Below are 12500 nucleotides of genomic sequence, written 5' to 3'. Positions count from 1 at the left end.
AGAGAGAGAGTGTGTAACAAGATGACGAAAGGGTTTTGTTATAGCTTATATATGAAAGATGTTTTAATGTTACTGTTCTTTAAATATTTTATTTTAATAGTTCATTTCTTCTTATATCGTTTACCTCCTTATTTCCTTTCCTCACCGAGCTATTTTTCCTTCTTTTCCAATTAGGGTTGTAGCTCAGCTAGTAGTGACAATAATGATAATGATAATGATGGTAATTCGAAATACAACATGGGCAGTTTCCTATGTTCCTTATAGTACTTACTAACCCTGTCCTCACTCATTATTTAATCATAAATATTCTTCGCCGAATCATGACATCATCCTTCAAGATTACCGGTGTATACTATTCATTCAATTTGTGTGTGTATAACCATAAGCCCATTTGTGCACATGTTCCACATTTTCCCTTGATGTCCACTTTTCCCCTTACCTGTATGAAACTAGGTATCTTGATTACAGTTGCAGTAAAGCATTTTCTCTTTAATTCAAATTTATATATTTAATCTACTTTCCAACTCTAAAATTACCAATCGTGTTCCTCCATCTTCTCTTTCTCCTAGCGTTTTCACTACCTTGTGTATTGATGTATATGTCTTAGGAAGTGTGTAATTCCAACTTCTATCACAAACACATCAAAATGTTTCCAGACGAATCTTATTGGATATAAGATCTAATTTTACCTACCAAACATGATATCTCGTTTACCTTCATTAGTCTTTTAATTCCCTTGCACAACAATCTTTCATGATTAATAACACAGCCAAACAGAGTTGCAGAAATTACCCAAAATGTGAATTGTTTAATGAAGTAACATTTTTGGCTGTTACAAAATCTGCAATTACAACTTTATACCTTCATACTTAGGTCTACCCGAAGATTTTATTTTATTTTTTTTTATTTATTTATTTGTTTTTTTTTTTTTTTGGCAGCTTCTACTTAAAGCCCTGTCCACACGATCGAGCATGCCCGACGGGCAAACAGTGATACCAGACCACAATAGTTGGTAAGAATGAAGGTTAATGACGTCAGAAGCGGGAAAACCACAGGCAGGGATCTGGCATCATACAGTGTTGGCAGATCCCTGCCTTTAGTTTTCCCGTTTCTGAAGTCATCAACCCTCATTTTCACTAACCATTGTGGCCTGGTATCACTGTTTGCCCGTCGGGCATGCTCGATCGTGTGGACAGGGCTTTTCTTCGTAACAATCTTAGTCTACTACACAGACAGCTAGCATTACTTTTGTATCTACTATAGATAAAATAGCTTAAGCCTTTTCATAAGTTATAACTAACCTTTCAACCCTTTTCGGACCATTTCACCTTAATTCTTTATATATTTTTTTTTTTTTGCAATACTATCACAGTACATATAAAACCCATGCATCCTATGAATTTCCATTTTCTTTCCACCACCTGCCATTATACAGTTGGGAGTTATAGTTCTTTTCAATTATGGTCTAGGACTGAAGGCTATCTTAGCCTCAATTACAGATAGTAAATTATCGTATAAGGGATGTTTTCTCCTAAATCTTGCTGCACATTTTAAAAGGATAGTTATATCTTACTTACCAACTTCATATGCCCTATGTGGGATTTTGACTTCGTTAGAAATAATAATATACTTTAGAATTTTGTTTAACCTGTTGACTCTTTCCTCTCAAACTCTAGATATAGTGCAATTGAATTCTAAAAGCTTTATTTTCTAAGAAAGAATTGTTCAAGTCACATATTCCAGAGCTCCAATATGGGGCACTAGAATTTAAAGGCTGTTATTTCCTAAAGCAGTATTTTTCAGTTACCGTAACCTACAATCATTAAAATAGTATTTCAATGGACTACATTTTAACATTTTTTTTTTTTTTTAACTCTGAAAAGCAATAGATTCCACTTCCTGGTACCTTAGAAAGTCATTTGGGTTTGTCGTTACAAGAGCTTTCTTGGATCTTGAAAATTCTGCCACGGTACAAAACTCCCAACGTAGTTTTTACAAATCTAAAGCCCTGTCCACATGATCGAGCACGCCCGACAGGCCAACAGTGATACCAGACCACAATAGTTAGTAAGAATGAGGGTTAATGAAATCAGAAGCGGGAAAACCACAGAAAGGGATCTGGCATCATATAGTGTTGCCAGATCCCTGCCTTTAGTTTTTCCGCTTCTGATGTCATCGACCCTCATTTTCACGAACTTGTGGGCTGGTATCACTGTTTGCCCGTCGGGCATGCTCGATCGTGTGGACAGGGCCTTATTATGCCTCTGTTCTAGGCAGAGCTAGTGTGGAGAAAGGCAAATAGAAAATAGAAAATTAAAGTGTTTAGAGATCATTTATTTCAAGATACAGATTCTATGGTTCGAACTGAACGGTTCGAATTCAACGTGCAGTTGTTAGTTTTGTATAGTTAGAAATCTAAGTTGTTATTTGATAGATTGTTATTTAACTCCAAAGAGAAACTAATATTAGCCATTATACTTGAACACATGATTTATGGTGACTTTCTTCCGTGATTGAACAATAAAAAGTTGGACTGAGGAAAAAGACCCAAGGAAGCACTAGAGAAGCATTTTAATTGTTTGAATGATACATTATACTCTTAGAAAAAGTCTCAAAAACCTATTTAATTGTTAGAGTACATACTCTTAAATAGCAAATCATATCCAAGAACTGGGACAAAAATATAAAAATTACCAATAAGAATAAAGTTACATAACGTTCAGACAAGAAATCAAGAAAGTTTGTCTTAAGGGGATTCGCACAGTGGACGTTTGAGAATCGAGGAGTACTTACAAGACTTGAAAGTTGGTCTTTGGCTACTACCATCGAATTATAAACACCTGGAAGCAACAATCCTGCAACTGGCAAAAGTCTCAATCTGGCCTCATCAAATCGAGAAGGCGAAACCATCCATAGCCATCATGCAAACAGTCACGCAGTCTTGGCGCATGAGATTCTTCAGCCACCACTACGACGACTAAAACCCTTGAAACCACAATCCAGGAACGAAGCCACAGTCTTGATAGTCCAAGCTCTCAAACCAGCAACATAACTCGCAGAGGTCAAACACGAACTCGTTTTCCGCAACCACAATAATCAAGGGATGGTGACGTAGTATGCTATAACAGAACTGGAAAACAGTCACCAACTAAGTATTTTTAAGTGTAGATCAATGGCCTTCTTTGAAGTCAGTCACCTTCTCACTGGTAGGTTTATATATCCAGTCGGTGCGAAGTGACCTCGGAAACCTTCGTTCCTGATCGATAAATGGAGAACAGGTAGTTAAATGGCATTTGGAAAATTTCTTTTAACAGTCTCTTTTTCGAACTATTCAAAGAAGCAATTGTTTTGGAAATCTTAAAGTACAAACGTATTTCCTTATAATACAATGTACAGTACACCCAGCAACAAAACCGGTGTCGCCTGGCCAGACCTGGCTTGGAGAGATCATGCCCCTCTTGCCCTGAAAGGTGGCCGAGGTTAAACAACCGAGACATCGTTAGGATGGTTAGAATGTGAGGAGGAGGGAAATTACCGACATCACTCAAAGAAATGCGATGAAGATAGATAACTTTTTTATTCTTTCAAGAAATGTAATCTAATATTATTTCGAAACTAATTCATCAAAAGATTTTATCATAACTTTTCATTTGAATTTTCCTATCCTATTTCTATATAAAATTTTCCTAAATAATATTGGAACTGACTATTCATATTGATATTCATAACACGGAAATATCTCTCGTTTGCATTTTCTTAAGCATTTCTCTCTCTCTCTCTCTCTCTCTCTCTCTCTCTCTCTCTCTCTCCACAAAATTACACACTGCGGCCTATCAACACATTGTTTACTCAAATTATCTGGTTCACCGTCAATAACCTTAGATATCAGGGTGACAAAAAACTCCTAATCAATCAGTCAATCAATCAAATTTTCTGGGCAAGTCGCTCACTTCCAAGCGAACCCCCTTCCCTGGTGACGGTTGCTCAATGCTCAAAGGTCCAAGTCTAGCTGGCTTCACCCTTCCCAAGGGAAAAGGAAATATTTCTTTAGCATTGGGCATTCGTATTATTACGATTTTATTTGTCGTTTCATGTCCTGATGTCCAACACCGTAAAAGTGCTCCCCCGGTAAGCTCTTCAAAAAATCCATTACTCTCGATATTTGTTCAATCAGTCTTTCGCATATTTACTTCGTTATCTATAGTTTTGATATAATTTTAAACATCTGGAAAGCAAACTGTATGAAATATTGTCATCTTAGTATTTTGTTTTTCATTTACTAAAAAACTTCCACCAGAAGGATCTTATCATAACTGTGAGACCTTTAAACCTCAAACATTGGGGATAAGGGTAGAGGGATATAACCAGGTGGGGGTTAAAGATGATGGTGGAGAGGTGGCAACTGGGTGATCTTAATGTATGGCTTGACGAGGTTTGCTTATTAACATTTATGAAGTGATGATGATGATGGTAATACCCCTATTGATAACATTTAATATCAATGATTTCAACTTGCGATGAAAACGGGCATATATCGTTCTAACATTGTGTTTAGGTGGTCATTGAACATCTTTGGAACATGGGTTCTCCACCCAAAAGAAATACAATTCCAACGCCAACTTGGAAAGTAGTTAGCGGTCTTGTGTGATCCTTGGGAACATCCAAATAATATAAAATTTTGGATACAGGTAATATATATATATATATATATATATATGTATATATATATATATATATATATAACACAAATATGTATATATATATATATATATATATATGTATATATATACAGAGAGAGAGAGAGAGAGAGAGAGAGAGAGAGAGAGTTATAAGGATTTTGGATGTCTCAAAGACTTTTTAGTCCATTCGCAGAGACTCCATTTGCTCTTTGGTAGAACGAGAAGAGAGAGAGAGAGAGAGAGAGAGAGAGAGAGAGTATGTGTGTGTGTTATTAGGATTTTGGATGTCTCAAAGACTTTTTAGTCCATTCACAGATACTCCATTTGCTCTTTGGTAGAACGAGAGAGAGAGAGAGAGAGAGAGAGAGAGAGAGAGAGAGAGAGCAGCTGCTAGAATAATGCAAACAAGGAATATAACATTCCCACGTATATTAATTGGAATAGTCAGTTTCCAGAATATTGAAGGATGTTCCATATAAAAATGTAATAGGGAATTCAAATATATCAGTGTGATTATATTTTTCGTTAACTATTCATGAAAGCAATTGCATTTCTTAAAAAAATAAGAGATAAGACCTCTCTATCTCCTTCATATATATATATATATATATATATATGACCATATATATATATATATATATATTTTTGGGCTCAAGCCATGTCGTCCTGATGGAAGTTCCTATAGGGTAGCTTCCTAGGGTATATTACAACTACGGCGATATTCCCAGAGAATTTACCTTAAGGTACCAGAATTCTAACTCCTGGAGCGAGTATCCCTCGTGAAAGGGATATCGCGACATATCAGAGGACGTATTCTAGACACGTCACATGGCAATCTACGACCTGAACAGAGATTCGTCTCGTAGGAGGGAGATTGACGAGATACGAATTCGGGAAAGAAAAAGGGGAGCCGCTCCCAAGGCTTCCCTATCCCCCGATTCGTATGCGTGCCTGGCGCCAATCCTGGCGCCATCTGTATTCCTTTTTCGTAGCTTAACAACTCGGTGTTTTTTCCTGTTTTTCTCGCAAATCTTGGATTTATTCAGCTTTTCATGGCTTCTTCGTCTTCGTTGACCTCGAATAAGTTGAGTATAGTGTCTGTTATGTATAAATGTAGGCTCTTGGTAAAATTTTGAGTGATTAATAGGATTAATCTTTGATACAAGAGCCGTAGCCTACCAGAGGTGTCCTGGACACTGTCACTCGCTAGGTATAAATTAGTTAGTCAGAGTGACATTCCTGGTTGTTTTGCTTAATAAAATTTAGCTATTTAGCTTTACATAGGATTTCCTTTCGTGCTTAGTATTATTTGGCGAAGTATTCGCCATTCTGGCCTACGCTAGGCCATGTAGCCTAGTCGTTTGGTCCTAGTACTTAATGCATGATTATGGTTTTTCCGAGTGTAATTAAAATTTTATTGAAGCTTTAGGCTATATTTTATACATTTTAGACTGTGTGGAATATTTCCAAGATTGTATACGTGAGAGTTTCGGTGAATTAGGTAATCGATTCTCTTGGTGCCTAGGCTAATTGCTTATGGAGCCTTAGTATACTTTATTATACTCCCCGGTTGCTTTCTTTTCTTCGGAGAAGGTATGCAATCCCTTTCCCTCTGTTTAAGCCTTGGGCTTATCCCTAAGTGGTTTTTTCCGAATTTATTTTCGATAAAACTATACTAGGGTGTTACTGTACCTTCCTGTTCCAGCAGAGTCTGGTTCAAAGAGGGACAGAACAACAGAGTTTTTAGTCTGAGTCCGTGTTGTTTGGCTTGGGGCAGAGTCTCCCTCGCTGACCTAACACTTACAAAGGGAGCTGAGCTCCCTTAGGTCACTGTCGAAGGTTTCTGTAGTTATGATTCCTTCTTGTGTGATCGACCAGACTAAGTCCTGTTGCTGTTCTCAGGGAGGATAAATCTTCCCTTGGGAGTTGCAACGCCTTCCTTGCTTTGGTGCTCTGGAAGCTGGCAGGTATTATACTACTGCGCTGGCCCTTTCCCTTAGATCTCCCTTAGGCTAAGACAGAGTTCTTGGCTGCGGGTGATCTGTCACTAAAGCAAGGTTGGCAGGACCCTCTTGTCCCTTCCCCCTCTATCTCCGTAATGGCCTAGCCATTACTGTACTGTACCTTGCCGGCCGGCAGAGCTGGCCGGCAGGGGTATTACTGTACCATATGTCATTCTACTTCTGGACCTAGTATAGGTTGGGATATGGATTGACTAAGCCCATTGCCGGCCGGCAGAGACGCTGGACGGCAAGGGTCTTATGTTTTCGAGTGCTGCCCGGACCTCTCTTGGTCCCTCATCCATGCCTGCCGGCAGAGCCGGACGGCATTGGTCAAGGAAGCCTGAATTAAGTTTCTCCCCTTCCTTATATGCACTCTTTCGGTTGCCGGGCTTGGGGGGTTGTGTACACTCTTATCCCGGCATCCATTCTATTTTCTTCTAGTGCTGTACCTGTCCCGGCAGCCGGCCTATGAGGCCGGCAGCCGGGCAGGTGTAGTCTTCTGGTTCTTTTGCTGCCGGCTGGCATCGGTCTTGTACCTTTGCCGGCCGGCTTATGTCAGTCCTTGTCTGCCGGTCACCAAGAGTGTGGCCGGCAGCTGGGTACTACCTTGTGTAGTTGCTGGCCGGCAATCATTGCCGGCCAACACTGGCTGTTGCTGGCCGGCAGCTGCTGCCGCCGGCACAGGCATTTGAACCAGAGGGCTGCCGCCCTATAGCTGTTAAGTAGTATACTTTAAAGCTAATTGTGGTGTGTGCCGGCCGGCAAAGGCAGGCCGGCACACATCCTCCTGTACTGTACTAGTATTCTTCTGTATAGCATATACAGTAAGAAGAAAACTATAGTAAAAGTTTAGGTACAGCACTGTATCTTCTAACACTATTGTGTTTTCTTACACGGCCCTTTGCTGTTGCCCTCAGACAGGAAGCAGAGTTCTTCCCCGTCTATTATCCAGGATTTTTAAAATCATTGCCTAGGTGTGAGCTCCACCTGTTTCCTCTGGAAACCTTGCATTGGTTACTCTAGTAGAGATAAACCATTTTTGATTTTATTATCTGGAAGGCTGCAACAATGGGTTGTGAAGGAAACACAAGTGTGTGTCTTTCATTTATGAATTGTTATGCTATACTATGCATATCCAGTGATACATAGTTCACTTGATACTCATGGAAATTTCTTCTCTTTACAGGAGGACCCTCCGAAGTGCGGAAATGTTTTCTGCAATGTCCGCAGCAAGAACCTCTGCGGACATGAGTGTTGTAGGAGACACGCAGCATGCGCTGTCTCCAAGGATGATCTCCAGTATTGGGACCCTCAGGTATGTACTGTATGCACTAACCTGATTACTGAGGCTTTTGATTCCCCTAGAACGGCGGAATCAAGGGATATAGCTAGGGAAAAGCTTCGTACTTGGGTAAGGGGCTTCAAGAAGAACACCTCTGGCCCTTATCTTCCAAGTGAGAAGATGAGGGCGTATCTTTTTCCCCAGGCATCAGCTGAGGCAGTGATTCCCCAGCCTCAAGAGGAGATCCTTCAAGATCAAGTCCAGGTGGACGAGGAAGTCGCAGATGCGATGCAAGACATCCAGTTGTGTGACAGGATGTCTGACCTGGACGATCGTTTGGAAGAAGACCTCCTGGCAGAAGGTCAGGATCAAGTTCAAACCCCGGATGTCGTAGAGGATGAGGTCGACGAGGTGTCGGCTACTCCGGTTCAGATGCCGGAGCCTATCCCCTCAACATCGGCTGGCCTCCCAGTAGAACTGGGACAGGCCCTCTCTTCGATTGTTGGAATGATCCAACAAATGCAGAAGGAGAATCAGGAGAAGGCGGCTGCAATGGAACTGCGTATGCAGTCCCTGGCAGAATCACATGGGCCCCGGAAAAGGCTCAATGTGAAAGACCTTCCCATATGCTCAGATGCTAACCCATGGAGGTATGCTGAGCACATGCCGATGACGACTGGAAAGATCGTCATTTCGGATAAGCTGGGTTCAGTTCCCCTAGAGGAGGTAGAATTCTGGCCCAGCAAGGCATCATATCCGGACTGCTATGTCCGGCTGAGAAAAGAACCAGCTTCAAGGGAAGAGACAGAGCCGAAGGAGGTCATTGTTATGGACCACGCTAAGGCTCAAGCCCTACTTTCATCCTCGATGAAAGAGAGGGGCTTCTCGAATTCGAAGGTAGCTGCATTGAGCAAGAAGCTCCCTTCGTTTGTGTCCTCTCCTGATAGAGCCTTCCCCTTTTTACAGAAAGGGTTTGCGGCTGTCCTAAAGGCAGTCGAGGCCGGCAAGCCTTGCCCCTCCCTGGAGGAGTGTAAACCCTTGTCGCTGGCTCTACCTATGGACCACAAAGACTGGAAGGATGTCCATCTGACATTCTCAGTGGGAAAGTTGGAGGCTGATATTGCCGGACGGCAATTCGGCGAGGACCTCCCCAAGCTGTCCGAATCTCTTTTACGAAGAGAGTTCGAGACAAAAGAAAGACTGGCTGCCTCAATGTCTCATCAGACTACTCTCGAGACGATGGCAAGTGACCCCAAGGTCCATGAAATGTTCATGGTAGTGGCTAAGTCTCACTTAGCCACAGTGACGAAGGACCTTTATAGCTTCGTCAAGGCAAGGAGAGCTTGCAGGGAGTTCGTGTTCACCGGGGCTTCGGTGAGACACGAGCCAAGGAAGTTAATCTCCTCCAACATTTGGGGAAAAGACCTTTTCCCTACCGATGTGGTCAAAGAGGTTGTTGATAAGGCCGCCGTGGAGAATAGAAATCTTCTCCAGAAGTGGGGCCTGGCTATCAAAAGAAAATCTTCCCCGGATGAGGGTCCTCAACCAAAGAGGAAGAATATGAAGACTAGGCTACCATCTCGGCCAGCCAAGCCTTATAGACAGCAACAGCAACTGCAATTGCCTTTGCCTCCAGTGCCCCAGATGGTGGCACAAACCCAGACTGCCTTTCAGTGGGTACCCCAGGCGGTGCCAGGTCAGTCAACCACATTCGCCCCAACGTTCGAAGGACAGTCTTCTTCCTTTCGTGCAAAACCTAGAGGAGCAGCCAGAGGCTCGTCTAGGCGCCCCTCAAGGGGAAGGGGATTCAGAGGTGGTCGTGGTCAGGGAGGCAAGACCTCAGGACGGCAGTCCAAGTGAAATGATACCGGTAGGAGGGAGACTGATGAAATTTTGGGATCGCTGGACCTTCGATCCCTGGGCCCAAAGCCTACTCAAGAATGGACTGGGTTGGAGCTGGTACAGCACTCCACCCCCATGCCTTCGGTTTTTCCAACACTCCACCCCCATTTTGGAGGAGTACGTTCAAGAACTGTTGGAGAAAAATGTGATCCGAAAGGTGAAGTCCATCAAATTCCAAGGGAGGCTGTTTTGTGTTCCCAAGAAAGACTCGGAAAAGCTCAGAGTCATTCTGGACTTGTCACCACTCAACAAGTTCATAGTGAATTGCAAATTCAAGATGCTAACACTGCAACACATAAGGACCTTACTGCCCAAGAGGGCATACTCAGTCTCTATAGACTTGTCAGACGCCTATTGGCACATTCCAATCAGCCGTCGACTCTCCCCCTACCTAGGGTTCAGGCTACAACGGAAACTGTACGCCTTCAGAGCCATGCCATTCGGGCTAAACATAGCCCCAAGGATTTTCACGAAGCTTGCGAGCGCAGCTCTCAAACAATTACGCCTAAAGGGAATTCAGGTAGTAGCCTACCTGGACGACTGGCTGGTGTGGGCAGCATCCGAGACCGAATGCTTGCAAGCTTCCAGTCAGGTGATCCAGTTCCTAGAGTACCTAGGCTTCAAGATCAACAGAAAAAGTCTCGACTTTCTCCATCCCAAAAGTTCCAGTGGCTGGGAATCCACTGGGACCTTTTGTCACACAGTTTCTCCATCCCAATGAAGAAAAGGAAGGAGATAGCGGGCTCTGTCAAGAGACTTCTAGATTCCGAAAGGATATCAAGACGCGAACAGGAGAGGGTACTAGGCTCTCTCCAGTTTGCTTCAGTGACAGACCCAGTGCTAAGAGCACAGCTAAAGGATGCAACCGGAGTTTGGAGAAGGTATGCATCAAACGCGCGAAGAGACCTGAGAAGACCAGTGCCGCCTCGGCTACGTACTCTCTCAGACCTTGGTCCCAAGCCAGACATCTAAAGAAGTCTGTTCTTCTTCAGCCACCTCCCCCGTCATTGACGATTCACTCAGACGCCTCAAAGGAGGGATGGGGAGGTCACTCTCATCGGAAAAAAGTCCAGGGGACTTGGTCCAAGCTATTCAGGACCTTTCATATAAACTTTCTAGAAGCTATGGCAGTGCTCCTTACCTTAAAGAAAGTCTCCCCGCGTCACTCGATCCACATAAGATTGGTGACAGACAGCGAGGTGGTTGTGAGATGCTTGAATCGACAAGGGTCGAGGTCACCACCTCTCAACCAAGTGATGTTAGCCATTTTCCGATTGGCGGAAAAGAAGAAGTGGTACCTGTCGGCAGTTCACCTTCAAGGAGTCCGCAATGTGACAGCGGACGCTCTATCCAGGTTCACACCGATAGAGTCGGAATGGTCCTTAGACGCAGGATCATTTTCCTTCATTCTGAATCAAGTCCCAGAACTGCAAATAGACCTCTTTGCGACGAAAGACAACAAGAAGTTGCCCCTGTACGTGTCCCCGTACGAGGACCCCTTAGCGGAAGCAGTGGACCGCAATGTCCCTCGACTGGAACAGATGGTCCAGGATTTATCTGTTCCCTCCTCACAACCTTCTGTTGAGGGTCCTCAACAAACTGAGATCCTTCAGGGGGTAGCGGCAATAGTGGCCCACAAGTGGGCGAACAGCATGTGGTTCCCCTTGGCGTTGGAACTACAGATGAAGTTCGTGCCGCTACCACATCCAGTTCTGACCCAGCGAGTCCAGAAGTCGACTGTCTGTGCTTCATTACAGAAAACCCAGACCCCTGCAGCTCATGATTTTCTCGCCCTAGCGGTGAGAAAGCGCTTCGGGATTTCGAAAGCCAGCATAGACTTCCTAGAGGAATACAAGTGCAAATCGACTAGAAGGCAATATGAGTCATCTTGGAGAAAATGGGTGGCCTTTGTAAAGGCAAAGAATCCGCAGGAGATCTCAACAGATTTCTGCTTATCTTTCTTCATCCACCTCCATGGCCAAGGATTGGCAGCTAACACGATTTCAGTGTGTAAATCGGCTTTGATGAGACCCATTTTATTTGCCTTCCAGATCGACCTAGGTAACGAGATCTTTAATAAAGTTCCGAAAGCCTGCGCTAGGCTCAGACCTTCAGCACCTCCAAAGCCCATCTCATGGTCTTTAGACAAAGTTCTTCATTTCGCCTCCTTGTTGAGCAATGAAGAATGTGCGTTAAAGGATTTGACGCAAAAAGTTATTTTCCTATTTGCACTCGCGTCCGGGGCCAGGGTTAGTGAGATCGTAGCCCTCTCGAGAGAGGCAGGTCGTGTTCAGTTCCTGGATGGGGGGGGAGCTGAACCTGTTTCCGGATCCTACGTTTCTCGCCAAGAATGAGTTACCCACCAATAGGTGGGGTCCCTGGAGAATCTGTCCTCTGAAAGAAGATGCATCTCTATGTCCAGTAGAATGCCTAAAGGTCTATCTTCGTAGAACTTCAGACTTCAAGGGTAGTCAACTATTCAGGGGAGAAACATCAGGCTCAAATTTATCTCTGAATCAACTCAGAGCGAAAATGACATATTTTATTCGCAGAGCGGATCCTGACAGTACACCCGCAGGTCACGATCCGAGGAAAGTTGCCTCATCCCAAATTTCTTTAATTGTATGGATTTTG

General features: G+C 43.4%; 1 protein-coding gene across 1 annotated transcript in view; it reads right to left on the bottom strand.

Annotated features, from left to right (window-relative positions):
- Nucleotides 1-12500, bottom strand: part of LOC137628395 (neuronal acetylcholine receptor subunit alpha-10-like) — a 480459-nt gene that overhangs the window by 301283 nt on the left and 166676 nt on the right. The window lies entirely within an intron of this gene.

The sequence above is a fragment of the Palaemon carinicauda genome, chromosome 36 (assembly GCF_036898095.1).
Source record: "Palaemon carinicauda isolate YSFRI2023 chromosome 36, ASM3689809v2, whole genome shotgun sequence".
Taxonomy (NCBI): domain Eukaryota; kingdom Metazoa; phylum Arthropoda; class Malacostraca; order Decapoda; family Palaemonidae; genus Palaemon; species Palaemon carinicauda.
The sequence above is the reverse complement of the archived record's forward strand: the minus strand, read 5'-3'. Positions and strand labels throughout refer to the sequence as shown.